Source organism: Myotis davidii, unplaced genomic scaffold, assembly GCF_000327345.1.
Source record: "Myotis davidii unplaced genomic scaffold, ASM32734v1 scaffold271, whole genome shotgun sequence".
Classification (NCBI taxonomy): Eukaryota; Metazoa; Chordata; class Mammalia; order Chiroptera; family Vespertilionidae; genus Myotis; species Myotis davidii.
In genome coordinates, this window is record NW_006284839.1 from 1,818,502 (window position 1) to 1,831,420 (window position 12,919).

Below are 12,919 nucleotides of genomic sequence, written 5' to 3' on the forward strand. Positions count from 1 at the left end.
CGGGAGCCAGTCATAGCTGGCCGTTTTCTCTCTTTCTCAGGATTAATATACATGCTGTTTCCTCGGCCTGCCCAATAGCCACTTTTCCTTATGGTCTCAGCTTCCCTGTAATATTTTTAGTGGAGCTTATTTCTTCCCCATAGATCATTGTCATAATGCCAGCTGCCATTCCTTTGTGGCATTAAAGCACCTCTGTGATGAAGCACTGCTTAAATGTCTTGTTAGACCATACAATCCCTGAGGCCGATGGCTGTATGTCTTTCATGTTAGTTGCTGATACTTAATACTTGGTACAGTGTGGGTACACGTTATTACTGATTTGCAGATGAATGAGTGAGGTTCTGAATGAAGGCTGACTGAGAGGTGGCTCGGGGAAAGCCCTTATAGACCAACGTTTGGCATATCCCGCCATCCACCAGAGGGCACTTTGCACAGCATGCCTTTCCTACTTCGTTATGAACACTTCCTTGAGTAATAAAGAAATCTAGGCTTTGCTGTTCAAACCACCAGAAAGTGTTCTTTGATACTAACATTCAAGCTGGACTGAACCTTAGGCATGACCAGATGCAACCCCCTTTATTTTGCAACAGAGGAAACTTTAGGAGAGCTTTAGAGACTCTGAAGGCACCTGTCCATTAAGGGCAGAGCGGCCTCTGCTCTCGGGACTCCCCTCCCGAATTTTCCGGCTTATCCAGGGTCTGATGTTGGTTCAGACCCACTTACTCCATGAAGTGCTTTTCCCACAGACCTGGGTTAGGAACCCGCAAGTCCGATCACAGGTCCCGCAGTGAGTTTTACATATGTTTCAATAGTTCACATACTTTTAAGTAACCTGTTCTGCACAGAGCAGGGCACAGCTAGAGTTTATCAGGATCTCCTAGTATGTCTGTAGGTTATTTTGAACATTAGCAAAAGGAGTTCGAAATTTTCCTGTGCTTTTTTTTTTATAGTTGCTTTGCCTTTGTTTTTTACTTTTATGCTGTCTTCATGTAACACCTTTTTTCAAGTCAGTATGAGCCAATGCAGCTCCAAATTAACATCTTGGAATAAATCCTTTAAGGGTTACATTAAGCATATCTTATGGCCAATATTCACCAGTTATCAGCCAATTGGTGATAGTCCCTGTGTTGACGATATCAAGGTTGTGTAGCACCCACGATGGTGGCTCTCAGTGTTTCTTCGGCCTTAGCACACATGAGGCATGTGATATACTCTGATGGGAAGAGAGATTCCCTAGAACACTAATAGGGGGGTATCTATGGGGTATGAGCGTAAGTACCTAACAGGGGTTATACCCCACACCTACTCCGATCCTCACCATTCAGAGAACTATGGCTGTAGTGAATAAGTGTCCTGGCTTACGACTTGGGAGCTGTGAGCTACACTCCTGACTCTTCTCCCAGTCATGGTGTGATGTTGGGCAAGTTTCTTAACCTCTTAGAGGCTTAATTTTATTGTCTCACAGTAGTCAGAATCAGCCTAACCAACTTATCACTTATTGCACAGGTAAATAATGATAGATGAACCACTTCAGAAAGTTATTAGGCTGTACGGGTGTTGATGTGTATTATTGTAGAGCCTGGCCTATCTAAATTGTGCTGTTGCCCAATCATATGACCATGACTAATTGTTGATGCTCTGTTTTTCCCCTTTGAAAATGCCTACTCAGTTCCACTAAGAATCCGTAATATAAGAGTAAGTAGTTGAATTTGACCCTAGAAAAAACAAGAAATTAACATAGGTGCCAGACTGCCAACCTGCTGCTTAGAGGTTAGTCAAGACACACATGTGGAGTCTTTAAGCTCCTTTTATAGAGGTAAACACCTGAGTGCATTTTCCATTTAAAGAATTGAAGGTGGTTTCTTTAGTCTAGAAAGAGGTGTTTTTACCAGTATCTTTTCTATGATAATGAACAGATTTTGAACTTGAAATTCAGTAGAAGGTTAGGATTACATTTTGCTTATATTCCTTTGAACGGTGTTTCTGTGAAAAATGGAACAGTTTAAAGTATTTAAGTGCAATAAGGGCAAAAGAGGGCCCCTGTACTCATTCTGTCCACTTCTGTGGTATTTTTAGAAGTGGCTCCAAAGGAACACCTAGGATGTGAGAGCTCTACTAAAACCAGTTTCCTTATAACTCCCGTCTAGGCCACTCACGTAGGACAGATTTGTGGAGTGTGAAGCATGGGATCATATGAACATGAGTCATCTTCCTACATGGCCATTTTTCTACCCCCTTGCCTATTCTGGGGTGTTCTGAGAACATTTGTAAGGGTAGAGTCAATTGAATCTTCCCCGTCTAACAAAAACATACGCTTTAATTTGTATGAAAAATTTTCTTTATAAAAATCTGAGAGGTCCCCACTACGCGTGCGCGCGCGCGCGCGCGCACACACACACACACACACACACACACACACACACACAACTATTGTTTAATACCAATTGGTTATGTTGTCTCCTGGAAATGTGTAAATCAGATGTTTATTACTTGATCTGCCAATTCAGCCCAAAGAGACCGTTTTTGTTTTTTTTACTAGTCGAAAGATATCTAGACCACAGCCAGCCAATCTGGGGGTTAGTCTTGACTATACCGCTTATTAAATAGCTTGAAGGAAGGAGGTGTGTACGTGGTAATGACAGTGCTTTTGAAACCTGTAAAGCACTCTGTCAGTGTGCAATGGCGCTGATAAAAGTAAATTCCATGAAATCACAAACGCCTAATATTCGAGCTCTTCTGGAAGAAGCTTATTAGTTTAATTGGCATTTTTCACAATAAAAGGAGTTAAATATTTCAGGCAAGATAGGGGGAAAGTGGATTGATTATTTGAGGTTTTGAAATAGGAGGAGGAGCTCTGAGTAGGCAGGGTTCCATCCCTAAAATTAGTTCCCCTAAAGCACCATTTCTTAAGTCGCTCTTCATAAAGCATGAGTCCCTTGGGATTTTAATATCTGTTTTGCAGAGAAGCCTTTTTCTGAGTCAAATGAGTTTGGAAATGCTTTCTTGAAAGAACATAACAAGGCTGCTTTATTCTAGGACTTCTTAGAATCTTTTATATGCTAATCTTCACGGTGAAGATCCAAGGAGACACGGTGCAGTCTTTCACAGATTCTTTTGAAATGCACCATCTCTCAGGAATAATGTTCCAAGGGGCCCAGTTGAGAAAATACTGTTTTCAGCTTCTTTTCTTTGTTTCATGCTCAAGTTCAGAAGTTTCATGCACAGTTGATCCCCTCACCCCGCTTCTCCAGTCCCTGTTTACCAAGTATGCCACACCCACCATTGAGGTGAAAAACCTCAATGAACTTTGAGGTGAAAAACCCCTTGAACTCTATCCTCTCAACAGATGTTTAAGTGTGCAGCACACTATTAACTATCAACACAATGTTGTGCATCCCTGGAATTTATACCCTTTGGCCAGCAGTTCCCCACTTCCCCTGCCTCAGACCCTGGCAACTGCCAGTCTGCTTTTTGCTTTCTGTGATTCACTGGTCTAGATGCCTCCTGTAAACAGAACCACACAGGTGTCCTCCTGTGACTGGCTTATTGCACTTAGCAGAATGTCCTTAAGGTTGTTCATCCATGTTGTCACATGTGACAGAATTTCCTCCTTTTTTAAGGCTGAGTAATATTCCACGGTGTGTATAGACCAGCCGTGGGCAAACTACGGCCCACGGGCCAAATCCCGCCCGTTTGAAATGAATAAAACTAAAAAAAAAAAAAGACCGTACCCTTTTATGTAATGATGTTTACTTTGAATTTATATTAGTTCACACAAACACTCCATCCATGCTTTTGTGCCAGCCCTCCGGTCCAGTTTAAGAACCCATTGTGGCCCTCAAGTCAAAAAGTTTGCCCACCCCTGTTATACCATATTTGCTTTATCCATTTATCTGTCACGGACATTTGGTTGCTTCCACACCTTGACTGTTGTGAACAGAGCTGCCGTGAGCATGATAGTGCAAATACCACTCCGAGATCTTGGTTTCCATTCTTTTGTATAAATTCCCAGAGCTGGGCGTGCTGGGCACATGTTTTCTATCCGCAAAGGGGTAAGGTGGGGCGGGGAAACAGCAGCTGTGCATTCATGGTAGTGGTGGGCATGGGCGGTGTGGTTGATATTCCCTGTGGTTTTTATCAGTTTTTGTATTTTGATTACTTGAGATTAGCTGTTGTATCTTTCTAACATATCAGTCTCTCTGCGAAAGAGAAAATAGGTTGAAAATCAGTATACCATTGACAAATAATGTTTTCATGCCTCTGATTTAGCTTAATTCAGAGGACCAGAGAGACTGATTGTCAGTTAGCTAAGGTGGGGCTTTCTGATACATGTGACAGCTAAGCTATAACATACTCTTCAGAAGAATTCGTTTTTATTGATTTATTTATTTTAAACATATATTTTTATTGATTTCAGAGGGGAAGGGAGAGGGAGATAGGAACATCAATAATGAGAGAGAATCACTGACTGGTTGTATCCTGCACCCTCCCCCTCCCCACTGGGGATTGAGCCTGCAACCTGGGCATGTTCCCTGATAGGGAATCGAACCGTGACCTCCTGGTTCATAGGTTGACACTCAACCACTGAGCCACACCGGCTGGGCGTAATCTATTTTTTATTTAATAAGATGTTCTCCATTGCACCTTTCTTTGCAAGTACTTCACACATTTGATCTTTTTTTCTCTCTTCCTCTAGACCTGAATTTTAGCTAAAAACTATCAGAGTCTTTGTATTTTTAGCCTGTGTGGAGATTAACATGACCCAGTAACCATACTGACAGAAGTGTGGATCATACCACACTGTCCCTGGCCACAGCTGGAATACATAAGATAACTCAATAGCAAAAGGAGTTAAGGTTCTGATGACCTGTTCCCAATGTCTGCTCCTGGCCTCAGTGGGGGCCCCATGACCCAGCCTTTATTTAGCTGCTGTTACTGGCCCCTGCCTTGGTCTGGCTTGAAAGCTTCCCAGCTGTAGCTATGGCTGTGTTGGATTGGATCCTTGAAGAAGAAGTGAGTTCAGGTATTGTCGGAACTAATCCTACCTGAGCTTATTTTGAAGCACTGGGCGTCTCAGAGCTTTTGACTATAAATAGTTTTTTAAATGGAGTTCGGGTCATCTAAAGAAAGCGAGAGAGATATTCCTCTTCTCTACATGGCATAGAAACTTTTTGTCCTGTCTCAACTTCCTTGTCTTGACCTCTGACCTCTCCTATCCTGTTCTCTCTTTTTGTGTCTTCTGTCTTGGAATTGTGATTTTCTTTTTATAAAATTGCCCTAGCCAGCTTGGCTCAGTGGATAGAGCGTCAGCCTGCGGACTGAAGGGTCCCAGGTTTGATTCCAGCCAAGGGCACATGCCTCGATTGCGGGCTTGATCCCCAGGGGCATGCAGGAGGCAGCCAATCAATGATTCTCTCTCATCATTGATTTTTCTATCTCTCTCTCCTTCTCCCTTCCTCTCTGAAATCAATAAAGAAATATATTTTAAATAAAATTAAATAAAATAAAAATTTATTTACTTTATTAAATTTATTGGGGTGATTGGTTAATACAGCGGTTCTCAACCTGTGGGTTGAGACCCCTTTGGCAGTCGAATGACTCTTTCACAGGGGGTTGCCTAAGACCATCCTGCATATCAGATATTTACATTACGATTCGTAACAGTAGCAACATCACAGTTATGAAGTAGCAACGAAAATAATTTTATGGTTGGGTCACAACATGAGGAACTGTATTTAAAGGGCCAGAAGGTTGAGAACCACTGCGGCCTAGCCCCTTCCCTCTGGCAACCACCACACTGCTGTATGTATCCATGAGTTTGTTTTAAATCCCACAAATGAGTGAAATCCTATGGTTCTTAGGTGTTTCTGACTGGCTTATTTCACTTAGCATAATGTTCTCAAGGTCCAGAATTGTGGTTATTTTTAATATGAAAGCACTTTAGAGCGATTAAATGTTCTTTACTGCCCATATTTGACTATAGAGGCTGTTCATAAGATAACTAATGGGAAAAAGTCCATCACCCCCTTTTACATCATTATCTCAGCAGGATATTCATGTTCTTTAACCTCAGAAGTCAGGGGCTATCAGTCAACTAGCAATTCCTTGTGGAGTGCCTGTTCTTAGTTGAAAGAGCTGGTCCACATCTCTCATAGGGAAGGGGAAACTGAGGCCTGAAGGTTGTGATGTAGCCAGTTAAGGGCACAGTCAGGGCGCTCTGCCCTTCTATGCTCTGGTGGAGGTGAGAGGGGTGCCATGGCAGTTATGCATTTCACAATTTTTTTTGTTTTGTTTTAAATATATTTTTATTGATTTCAGAGAGGAAGGGAGAGGAGCGAGAGACAGAAACATCAATAATGAGGGAGAATCAGAATTACCAATCGGTTGCCTCCCGCATGCCCCACACTGGGGATCAAGCCCACAACCTGGGCATGTGCCTTGACCAGGAATTGAACTGCAACCTCCTGGTTCATAAGTTGAGGCTCAACCACTGAGCCATACCGGCTGGACTGCATTTCACAGGTTTTGTTTGTTTGTTTGTTTTTTAATTCTTTATTGTTTAAAGTATTACATCTCTCTCCTTTTTCCTCTTTTGTCCTCTCCCCGGCCACCCCCACCCCCCAGCACATGCCCTCATCTCCCTAGTGTCTGTGTCCATTGGTTATGCTTATATACCTGCATACAAGGCCTTTGGTTGATCTTTTACCATCCCTCCCTCCCCCCAAACCTCCCTCCCCTGCCTTCCCTCTGAGGTTTGACGGTCTGTGGGATGCTTCTCTGTCTCTGGAACAGTTCACAGTTATTAATGATTGTTTTACCCTGTGTTCTCCACATGACACATTGTTCTGCCACTAGAAATTGGTTTGGGGCTGATTCACACCCTCATCTCCAGCCCCACTTCCATGGAGGGAAACCAGGCTAAGGGTGGATGTATGGATTGTGCAGATACTGTCAGCTGGCACGGAAAAAGTTGTTCTTAAGGCCACAACAGACACTCCCAGATCCCCTGTGCTCTGTAAACGTATGGCAGCGGCATCAGCATGAGGACACACAAGCACATTCTGAACCGTGGGAAAAGCAGTTAATTTTAAATCTTTCTGCCCCTAGCCCCTGAAAATAGGAAACATGATAAGGGCCATCCTTTGAAAGGTAAAAAGAAAATGAAATCCAAACCCTTTCCCCTATGTGCTTTTAAAATCCCGGATAGCTTCTAAAATTAATAGCTGTGAATCTGCTAAATCTGGAAGGTTGTGCATAACTTCGTTGCTAAGGAAAAGCTATCTTCACGTTGCTGACAGATGCCTAGGAAATTAAATAGCAGGATTCCAGCTCATTGTCAGTGGAAAAACTAAAACTTGACGTTTAAACATTCTTAGTGTTGCCTGCGTGTTTGGTGGGAATGGTAACAAGGTCACTGTGGCTTTAGGCTGGATATACTCTGTGACACGTGTCGTGAAGACGAGAAGCACATTATATTTAAAAGCTTTGAGCACATCAAATGAAGTTATACTTCCAGGAAGCATGTTGCTCTAGATCAGCGGTTCTCAACCTGTGGGTCGCGAACCCTTTGGGGGTCAAACAACCCTTTCACAGGGGTCGCCTAAGACCATCGGAAAACACATATATAATTACATATTGTTTTTGTGATTAATCACTATGCTTTAATTATGCTCCATTTGTAACAATGAAAATACATCCTGCAGATCAGACATTTACATTACGATTCATAACAGTAGCAAAATTACAGTTATGAAGTAGCAACGAAAATAATTTTATGATCGGGGGTCACCACAACATGAGGAACTGCATTAAAGGGTCGCGGCATTAGGAAGGTTGAGAACCACTGCTCTAGATGATAAGAAATGGCCTCCCTGACTTCTGAGCAAGCCTTTCCATCTGTCCCTGATCAGCTATGCCTAGTCCCTTGTTCTCCTTCTCCGGTTTGTTCACTCTTTTCAAGTCAGCGGGGGGAGCACACATTCAGTCTTTCCCATGATATTCCATGGGGCAGATGTACCACATTTTATTCAACCATTTCCCGATAGGTGGACATTTCCTTTATTTTTAGTTATTTGCTGCTATGAACAATTCCTCAGTAAATATTCTTTAGATGTGGTGGTTATGTTGATAGCACTAACAATCACCAACAGTGGGATTGTAGGGTCAAAGAGTATATGTATTTTTAATTTTAATCATTTGCTTTTTTTTTTTTAATTGATTTTAGAGAGAGGAGAAGGGAAGGAGGGAAAGAGACATAATCAGCTGCCTCCCACACACACCCCAGCTGGGGATCTCACCCGCAGCCTGCGTACGTGCTTGGGCTGGAGCGGAACCACCACCTTTCTCCGAATGGGACGGCGCTCCAACCAGCTGAGCCACGCAGGCCAGGGCGCTAGTCTGCTTTTTTAAACTGTTGTAGCAAGTTACATTTCTGTTGGCAAACGGTAAGAAGTCATTACCCCCTTTTAAATGTTTCCCAGTTTAAGGAGAACAAAGTGATGTTAATTTTCTTTTTCCTACTCACCGATGTGAAAATCCTTTCAAGCGGATTGCCTTTGAATTCTCACATGAATTATTCTCTACCCACTTTTCCACTGTGTTGTATGTTTTTTTTCTTGCCAGTTTTTAAGAGTTCTTTATATAATATAAATAATAATCGGTAATTTTCCCCCAAATCCATCATTTGCCTAGTGACTTTTCTCAAGGTATCTTTTTGCCATTTATAAGTGTATTTTATTTTTACATAGTTTAATATATTTATTTTCTTCTGGAGCTTCTAGGATTCTAGTCCTTATTTTTTTTCCTTTTTTTTTTTATTATTATTAAGGTATTACAAATGTGTCCTCAGCCCCCCACATTAACCCCCAACCTCCCCCCACACACACACTCATGCTGATTCTAGTCCTTATTAAAAAGGTCTACCTAGCCCTAAATAGGTACATATAGACCTAGTGGGGTTTTGTGTGTGTTTTTTAAGATCATTTTCTTTTTAACATTTAAATATTTCTTCATGTAGGTCCAGTGTCTTTATGGTCTAATTCATTCTGAGTAACATAATTTTTGTTACAAATGTGAATAGATTATTTTCTTCATTTTCATTCCTAGAATATCATAAAGCTACTAATTTTCTTACAAGTCTTCTTAGGGAAATGATAACTTGATCAGATACAGGATTTGGGGTCCTGTCTCTTTCTCTCAGCCTGATAGGTAGTGTTTCTTGGTGTTCCACCTTCCAGAGGTGCAGAGAACAAGTCTGATGCCTGGTGGTTTCTTTGCTTTGCCAGAGACCGGACCTAGCTCTTTCCACTTGGAAGCATGTAGTGTTTTCTCTGTACCTTCAGAGTTCAGGGAACTCAGCTAGTGACTTCCCGGGATGTGCCTGGTGGTATGTTCCTTTTTCATCCAGGCCAGAGTGGACCTGCTGGTATTTTTTATATGTAGTTCAGGACTTTTACCTTTCCTCATTGCTTTTTCTCCTTCTGGAACTTCTGGATTAGGTTCTCCTGGATCTATTCTAAAATGTCTTAACTTTTCTCTCATTTTTTTACTTTGAAATATTTCCTCACTTGATCTTTTATGTCACTAAACTGGATTCCAACAGTGACTATCCTGTCTTCGTTTCATCTGATAACTTAAATAGTGAAAAAGGCACACTTTACATATTTTAGCTTCTTAATAATAAAAACGTTTGGATACATTCAAAAGTATAGAGGAGAGTATAATGAATCCCATCTTCCAATTGCAAGTTATCAATAGGCAATGTTTCTGTCATCCAGTTTCAATAATTATCAACTTGTGACCACCCCTGTTCATCTACACCTTTGCTCACTCTCCCCACCCTCACCCAGACATCATATCATTTCATCCTGAAATAACCCCGTAAATAATTCATAATATCGCTTAGAAAGAGTTCTTTAAAAAACAAAACTGGGAGTTCCAGGTTTCCTTTTGCGGTGATGAAAATGTGCTGGAACTAGCTAGAGGTGGTGGTGGTTACACAGCACTGTGAATATGTCAAACACCCCTGGATTGTTCACTTTAAAATAGTTAGTTTTTATGACTTTAATATAAAAAAATTAATTTACACTTTTAAAAAAAGAAAAAAAAACCTAAGGGAATAAAACCCATATAACCACTGTTTTTATACTTAAACAAAAGTAACCTTTTTTTAAAATTGAATTTATTGGGGTGACATTGGTTAATAAAATTATGTAAGTTTCAGGCATACAGTTCTATAATACATCATCTGTATATTCTATTGTGTTCACACCCCACGTCAAGTCCTGGTATTTTTTTAGAATTACCAGGAAGTCTCCTTTGTGCTAGACTTGAATCTCCTTAAGTGCCCTTTCCGTGGCTGGATATGCTATCAATGGCTATTGTCTTTCTCCCCAGCACTCCTCCTCTGCCGAGTGTGAATTCTGTTCCTTCAGGCCAGTCTGTGACTGCTGGGTCCCCTTTTCTAGGCTAGTTGGGGCTCGGGTCTGGTTGCGGGAACTCTCTGTGCGCTGGCATCTGCCTGGTGGTGGAAGCCAGCAGTCCCCAGCGCATGGATTGAGGGGAAAGCAGGCTCCGCCCCGTTCCCGCCTGCCCTGCCTCCACCGTGGCCCAGCCTCAGGGCACAGAGGGGTCCGGCCAAGGTTCTGGCTCCTTCCTGGCCTTCGATGCAGGAGCCGAGGCCAGGTTAGATGCACTGATAAGCTGCGCTCCCTTCCCCAGGAGCCCATAGTCTCCGCAGACCGTGTTCTTCCCGGATCTGCCATTGCCCTGTCTCGCTCCAGGACTGTGCTTGCAGCTCAAGAGAGATGCTGGCCGTGGCAGGACTATCGATAGGAAATGCCCGATGAGCAGTGTGCAGTGTGAAGTCCACAGGAGGAAGGAATAGTTAAGGCTGGGCCTCCAATTGATTTTTGACAAGGTTGCCAAGACCATTCAGTAGGTAAAGAATAGTCTCTTCAACGAATGGTACTGGAGCAACTGGATACCCACAGGCAAAAGAATAAAGTAGACCCCTTCCTTACACTACATACAAAGTCAACTCAAGATCACTCAACCCAAATATAGGAGCGGAAACCATGAAATTCTCAGAAGAAACGTAAGGGTAAATCTTCATGACCTTGGATTTGGCAGTGACATCAAAAGGAGGAGTAACAAAGGAAATAAATAAATTGAACTTCATCAGTATTAAAACCTTTTGTGCATCAAGAGGCATTATCACGACAAGAAGGGGGAAAAAAGGAGACATATATAATACTCTTTGCAATACTTTAAGCAATAAAACAAAATTTAAAAAAGGCATTATCACGAAAGTAAAATATAACCTACAAAGTCAGAGAAAATATCTGCAAATCATCCTATCTAATAATAGACAAACATGGTAATTGACCGTACCTTTGCTACGCCTCCCATGGGCTAAAGTGTGATATGCAAATTAACCACCAACAGAGATGGCGGCTAATTTGCATACTGCAGGTGGGGCCGGGACCAGGGCCCTGGATCTGTGACCTGGCAAGGGAGCAAAGCGGTGGAGAAGGGAGGGAGCCGAGGGCTAAGCAGCGAAGGGAGGCAGCGGGCTTCGCTCCCTTCTCTGCCTCGCTCCATTCTCAGGAAGCCCTGTTCTTGCAGGAATAGGCCCGAGGAAGCCCTATTCTTGCAGGAATCTTCCTGCAACGGGCATCTAGTGTGTTGATAAAAATCTAGTGTCTAGCACAGCCATGGGGAAACTACAGCCTACGGGCCGGATCTGGCCCGTTTGGCTGTTCTGTCCGGCCCGCGGAGTCGAAAGAGTGGAGGGTTCCCTTGCTCTCCCCTCCGCTCCTTCACCAGCAGCAGTGTTAACACGTATTAGTTCACACAAACACTCCATCCATGCTTTTGTTCCGGCCCTCCGGTCCAGTTTAAGAACCCATTGTGGCCCTCGAGTCAAAAAGTTTGCCCACCCCTGGTCTAGCATATATAAAGAATGCTTACAGCACAACAACAAAAAGATAAACAATCCAATTAAAAAATGGGCAAAGGACTTGAAATAGATCTTTCTCCAAGGAAGGTGTACGTAGAGGGGATAAATGGTGCTAGAAAAAAGAAGAGAAGATATACAAATGACCAGTAAAAGCTGCTCACAGTCATTAGTCAGTAGGGACATGGAAATGACAACCACACCTACTAGCACAGCAGTAATCACAGAGGTGGGAAACCGGGACCCGGGTACGTCGCTGGTTGGCATGTAAAGCGATGCGGCCTCTGTGGGGAGCAGTTTGGAAGTTCTTCAAAAAGTTAGACATAGAATCGCCATGTGTCCCAGCAATTCTACTCCTAGATAGATACTCAAAAGAATTGAAAACAGGGATTCAAACAAATACATGTCCATACCTTGATAGCAGCACCATTCACAGTAGCCAGAAGGTGGGAACAACCCAAATGTCCATCAGTGAGGGAGGGAGTGGATAAACCGGGTGTGATGTCTACATGCACGTGTAACGGAATATCAGTCATTAAAAAGGAGTGAAATTCCGCTGGAGGGATGCACCTCAAAATATGACACGTGAAAGGAGCCAGATGCAAAAGGCCACGTATGGTGCGAGTCCGTTTATAGGATCGATCCAGAGTAGGAAACACGTAGGCAGAAAGCAGGTTGGTTGTAGCCAGGGAGAGGTGGGGTGAGTGGTTGCTGAGTGGGGATAGGGTTTCCCTTGGGTGACGAAAATGTTCTGGAACTAGACAGAGGCAGTGATTGTGCAACATGGTGAGAGTATTAAATGCCACTTGATTGTTCACTTTAAAATGGTTCATTTTATCTTAAGAAAAAAAAACTAAAAAACATGAAATTGTTGGGTGGTTTGTCAGCCGTGTCATTAAAGCACGAAGCCCAGAGCCTGGGGGCAGTAGCACCCTTCAGCTGCCTGGCCCATATATCTCCATG

The 12,919-nt window shown here is 42.8% G+C and overlaps 1 protein-coding gene across 1 annotated transcript in view; it reads left to right on the plus strand.

Moving 5' to 3' along the window:
• Positions 1-12,919, plus strand: part of CPEB3 (cytoplasmic polyadenylation element binding protein 3) — a 139,838-nt gene that overhangs the window by 122,548 nt on the left and 4,371 nt on the right. The gene's annotated exons all lie outside the window — the stretch shown is intronic.